The following is a 6,102-nucleotide window of genomic DNA, read 5'->3' as shown; positions in this document are numbered from 1 at the left end:
ATTGCTTGGGAGAGTGCTAGGAGGAGTTTCAGTAATCTTCTTACTCAGCTAACCCACCTGTGCCTCCAAATTTCTAATGGAGGACCTTGTTTCATTCATGAAGCTTAGTATGGTCTTAGATAGATCAGAGACTATGGTTGCCAGGCCAGAATGGCTCTGTTCAAAATTCTCTGTTTGTTACTGAGAAGATGATGGAAAAGGCTTGCTATTGCTAAACCTATTTCTTCCACCATTATTGTTGAAGCCTTGTTGAGGCTTCTGTTGGTCCTTCCATGAGAGATTAGGATGATTTCTCCATGAAGGATTATAGGTGTTTCCATATGGTTCTCCCATGTAATTCACCTCTGCCATTGCAGGATTCTCAAGATCATAAGCTTCTTCTTCAGAAGATGCTTCTCAAGTACTGTTGGATGCAGTTTGCAATCCATTCAGACTCTGAGAAATCATATTGACTTGCTGAGTCAATATTTTGTTCTGAGCCAATATGGCATTCAGAGTATCAATTTCAAGAACTCCCTTCTTCTGAGGTGTCCCATTGTTCACAGGATTCCTCTCTGAGGTGTACATGAACTGGTTATTTGCAGCTATTTCAATGAGTTCCTGAGCTTCTGCAGGGGTTTTCAGATGAAGAGATCCTCCTGCAGAATGGTCTAATGACATTTTTGACAACTCAGACAGACCATCATAGAATATACATATGATGCTCCATTCTGGAAGCATGTCTGTAGGACACCTTCTGATCAATTGCTTGTATCTTTCCCAAGCTTCATAGAGGGATTCACCTTCCTTCTGTCTGAAGGTTTGGATTTTCACTCTAAGCTTGCTCATCTTTTGAGGTGGAAAGAATTTGGCCAGGAAAGCACTGACCAGCTTTTCCCAAGAGTTTAGGCTTTTCTTAGGTTATGAATCCAACCATGTTCTAGCTCTGTCTCTCACAGCAAAAGGGAAAAGCATAAGCTTGTAGACCTCAGGATCAACTCCACTGGTTTTGACAATGTCACAGATTTGCAAGAATTCAGATATGAACTGATGGGGATCTTCCAATGGAAGTCCATAAAACTTGCAATTCTGTTGCATTAAAGAAACTAATTGAGGCTTAAGCTCAAAGTTGTTTGCTCCAATGGCATGAATTGAGATTCTTCTTCCATAGAAATTGGAAGTTGGCGTAGTGAAATCACCAAGCACCTTCCTTGCATTGTTGTTGTTGGGTTCGGCCATAGTTGTTTTCTCTGTTTCGAAAATTTCAGTTAGGTCCTCTTTAGAGTATTGTGCTTTAGCTTCTCTTAGTTTCCTCTTAAGAGTCCTTTCAGGTTCAGGATCAGCTTCAACAAGAATGCCATTGTCCTTGTTCCTGCTCATATGAAAGAGAAGAAAACAAGAAAGTATAAAATCCTCTATGTCACAGTATAGAGATTCCTTTATGTGAGTAGAAGAAGAGGAGAATAGAAGAAGGAGAAGAGAAAAATTCGAAAATTAATTAAAATAAAATAAAAATATTTTTGTTTTTTATTTATTTTAAATATTAATTAGAATTCAAAAATTAAAAAGAAAAATAAAATTAAATTAAAATTTAAAACAATTAGTTAATTAAAAAGAATTTTGAAAAAGGGGGAAGGAGTTTTCGAAAATTAGAGAAAGAAAAGTAGTTAGGTGGTTTTGAAAAAAGATATGATTGAAATAGAAAAGTTTTAAAATCAAACAAAAAGTCAAGTAGTTAATTGAAAAAGAATTGAAAATCAATTTTGAAAAGATAAGAAGTTAGAAAGGATTTTGAAATTGATTTTGAAAAAGATATGATTGAAAATTTATTTTGAAAAAGATTGAAAGGGAAATTAAAAAGATTTGATTTTGAAATTGATTTTTAAAAAGTTATGATTGAAATTAAAAAGATTTGAATTGGAAATTAGAAAGATTTGATTTTTGAAATTAAAGTTGATTACTTGACTAAAAAGAGACTAAAAGATATGATTTTAGAATTTATAGATTGATCCTTTCTTAATAGGCAAGTAACAACTTGAAAATTTTTGAATCTAAATATTAATTGCTAGCATTAATTTCGAAAATTATGAAATAAAAATAAGAAAAAGATTTTGAAAATCGATTATAAAGTTTTTGAAAATATGAGGGAAAAAATGAAAAAGATTTGATTTTTGAAAATGATTTGAAAAGATAGAATTTTTAAATTGAAAATTGACTTGACTATCAAGAAACAATTAAATTTTAAAATTTTATGACTAAATCAATTCAAATTTTCGAAATTTATGAGTAAAATAAAGGAAAGATATTTTTTTATTTTTAAATTTTAATGATGAGAGAGAAAAATACTAAATTGAAACAAAACATAAAAATTATGAATCAAAGCAAGAAGAATATGCAAGAACACTTTGAATGTCAAGATGAAGACCAAGAACACTTTGAAGATCATGATGAACATCAAGAACATATTTTTGAAAATTTTTAAGAAAATAAAGACATGCAAGACACCAAGCTTAAAAATTTTTAAACTATAGACACTAATAATTCAAGAATGCATATGAAAAACAAGAAAAGACACCAAACAAGAAAATGCAAAGATCAAACAAGAAAAATCAACAAGAACAATTTGAAGATCAATGAAGAACATATGATAAATTTTCGAAAATTAAAGAAAATTATAAAAGTATGCAATTGACACCAAACTTAAAATTTGACACTAGACTCAAACAAAAAAATAAAATTTTGGTTTTTATGATTTTATTAATTTTTTATTTTTTTGAAAATTAAAAAGCTTAAAAATAAAATAAAATTACCTAATCTGAGCAACAAGATGAACCGTCAGTTGTCCAAACTCGAACAATCCCCGGCAACGGCGCCAAAAACTTGGTGCACAAAATTGTGATCATCAATGGCGCCAACAACTTGGTACGCACAATTGTAATCTCAACTCTTTGTCACAACTCTGTACAACTAACCAGCAAGTGCACTGGGTCGTCCAAGTAATAAACCTTACATGAGTAAGGGTCGATCCCACGGAGATTGTCGGCTTGAAGCAAGCTATGGTCATCTTGTAAATCTCAGTCAGGCAGATTCAAATGGTTATGGAGTTTAAGATAATTAAAAGATGAATAAAATATAAAATAAGATAGAGATACTTATGTAATTCATTGGTGAGAATTTCAGATAAGCGTATGAAGATGCTTTGTTCCTCCTGAACTTCTGCTTTCCTATTGTCTTCATCCAATCATTCATACTCCCTTCCATGGCAAGCTTTATGTTAGGTTTCACCGTTGTCAATGGCTACCTCCCGTCCTCTCAGTGAAAATGGTCCAAATGCGCTATCACCGCACGGCAAATCATCTGCCGGTTCTCAATCATGTTGGAATAGGATCCATTGATCCTTTTGCGTCTGTCACTACGCCCAACACTCGCAAGTTTGAAGCTCGTCACAGTCATCCCTTCCCAGATCCTACTCGGAATACCACAGACAAGGTTTAGACTTTTCAGATTTTAGGAATGCTGCCAATTGATTCTAGCCTCTACCACGAAGACTCTGATCTCATGGAATGGAAGGCTCGGTTGTCAGGCGAGGCAACCATACATCATGAACCAGGAGGCTAAGAGATACGCACTCAAGCTATTGCAAGTAGAACGGAAGTGGTTTTCAGGCACACGTTCATAGGTGAGAATGATGATGAGTGTCACGGATCATCACATTCGTCAGGTTGAAGAACGAGTGGATATCTTAGAACAGAATTAGGCTTGAGTTGAATAGAAAAATAATAGTACTTTGCATTAATTCATGAGGAACAGCAGAGCTTCACACCTTAATCTATGGTGTGTAGAAACTCCACCGTTGAAAATACAAAAGTAATGAAGGTGATCATTAGCTTCGGCCCCAGAGAGGGAACCAGAAGAACCAAGATGAAAATACAATAGTAAAAGGTCCTATTTATAGAGAACTAGTAGCCTAGGGTTACAGAAATAAGTAATTAATGCAAAAATCTTCTTCTGGGTCCACTTAGTGTGTGCTTGGGCTGAGCATTGAAGCTTTCATGTGTAGATACTTTTCTTGGAGTTAAACGCCAGCTTTTGTGCTAGTTTGGGCGTTTAAATCCAGCTTTCATGCCAGTTCTAGCATTTTGACGCCAGAATATTTATGCTGACTTGGAACGCCGGTTTGGGCCATTAAATCTCGGGCAAAGTATGGACTATTATATATTTCTGGAAAGCCCAGGATGTCTACTTTCCAACGCAATTCAGAATGCACCAATTGAGCTTCTGTAGCTCCCGAAAATCCACTTAGAGTGCAGGGAGGTCAGAATCCAACAGCATCTGCAGTCCTTTTTCAGCCTCTGAATCAGATTTTTGCTCAGGTCCCTCAATTTCAGCCAGAAAATACCTGAAATCACAAAAAAACACACAAACTCATAGTAAAGTCCAAAAATGTGATTTTTATTTAAAAACCAATAAAAATATAAGAAAAACTAACTAAAACATACTAAAAACATACTAAAAACAATGCCAAAAAGCGTATAAATTATCCGCTCATCACGCGTTAATCCCATTTCACCCTAGTCACGCGATCGCGTGCACACGCGTTCGCGTGGATTCAAAATCACGAACCCCCTTTTCACACGAAACCCTACCCATCGCACCCCATAACCCCCCTTCTTCTTCTTCTCTTCTCTACAACTCCCCCCTCCTCTACATCCACCACCACCGCACCCAACCACCCAGCTCCGACCACCGCGACCGCCACACCACCCCCGACCACCCAAACCCGCCGCGACACCCACCCCCCTCTTTTCTTTCTTCCCTTCTTCTTTTTTCTCCCCTCCGCCACTGCCCCCCACCGCGGCCAACCTCAGACCGCCGCCTCCCACCACCGACCACCACCACAGCATCACCAACCTTGCCCCCTTCTTCCTTACTTCCCCCCTCGCCCAACCCTAACCCAACACCTCGGCCCTGCTTCACCACCGCGCCGCCGTGCTCCCTCCCAGTGCCGCTGCGTCACCACCACTATCTCTCTGCCCTCATCTCTGTTCCATATATTTGTACTTCTACACACTAGGTTCCGCCATACTGCGATTCCTCTTTTCGATTCCTTAGTTTGTTTTTCAATTTTCGTTCAGAATAGGATAGTTAGAGATGCATGTTTGTAGTGGATTTTAGGTGGTTAGGTAGCTAGGATGTGGTTAGTGGATTTAGGCCTGATAATTGCGCCGTTCTTGCTACTTATTTTATCTATTTCGCAATTCTGATTTTACTGTGATGTTCATATTGTTCATACATTGTTCTTCCATGTTTCTTGCTGCTGTTACACTGCTCTTTCATGTTCATGTTATTTGTGTCTATTTGCAGCTCTATTTAAATTTATATGAACTGATTTTTTCTGCTGTTTATTACCCGGGAACATCCAATTTTAGCTGGAATGCTGCCTAATTTTTTGCAAATTATTTTCATGTATTGAGTTTGGAAACTTCATATTTTGCCTTACTTGGCTAAAACCAAACCAACTCATGACTACTCGGGCTAGCATTCTTATTCCTTTTGGATCCCCTAGTTAATAACTTGCACTATTGATGATTTCATGTTAGTTTTGCAACTTTTCTATCCTTCTGAATTATCATTAATAACCTGATATTTTTGCTTGAATATGAGTTGATTATTCTTTAAATTTGTGAATTTATTGTTACCTAGGAAACATTTATCATGCCACTCACTTTAATTTTCTTTCTCTTAACTCACTGATTTCCACTTTCTAACCTCTTTTTCAATCCTAACTGATCTAACTTTCAAACTTCTCTTTTTGATTTTTAACTAACTACTTTAACTTTCTAACTCAAGGCATGATTATTGTTTTTCCTAATTAACATGAATTATACTTATATTATATTTTGAATTGTGATTTTTCATCTCAGATTTTTAACTCAAATACAGTCCATTATGCACATATGCTTAACTCATTTCATAATTCTACTGCTCTTTTGCCACTATGTGCTTATATTGCTATTATTCTATTTGCCTACTTGTTTTCCTGCTTTGTTCTTCAATTATATCCTGGAATTTTTGCTTTTCAGGATGTCTGACCCTCAGCGCAAAGGAAAAGGCAAAGCAACC

At 36.3% G+C, this 6,102-nt stretch overlaps 1 non-coding gene across 1 annotated transcript; it reads left to right on the top strand.

Annotated features, from left to right (window-relative positions):
• Positions 1–714: 714 nt before the first annotated feature.
• Positions 715–822, top strand: LOC148552851 (small nucleolar RNA R71). The gene has a single exon (XR_015893649.1). It is a non-coding gene; the product is annotated as a small nucleolar RNA R71 (small nucleolar RNA).
• Positions 823–6,102: the final 5,280 nt, after the last annotated feature.

Source organism: Arachis ipaensis, chromosome B7, assembly GCF_059453495.1.
Source record: "Arachis ipaensis isolate K30076 ecotype BB chromosome B7, ASM5945349v1, whole genome shotgun sequence".
In the NCBI taxonomy this organism is placed as follows: domain Eukaryota; kingdom Viridiplantae; phylum Streptophyta; class Magnoliopsida; order Fabales; family Fabaceae; genus Arachis; species Arachis ipaensis.
Note: the sequence above shows the minus strand (reverse complement) of the source record. Positions and strands in the feature narration are given on the sequence as shown.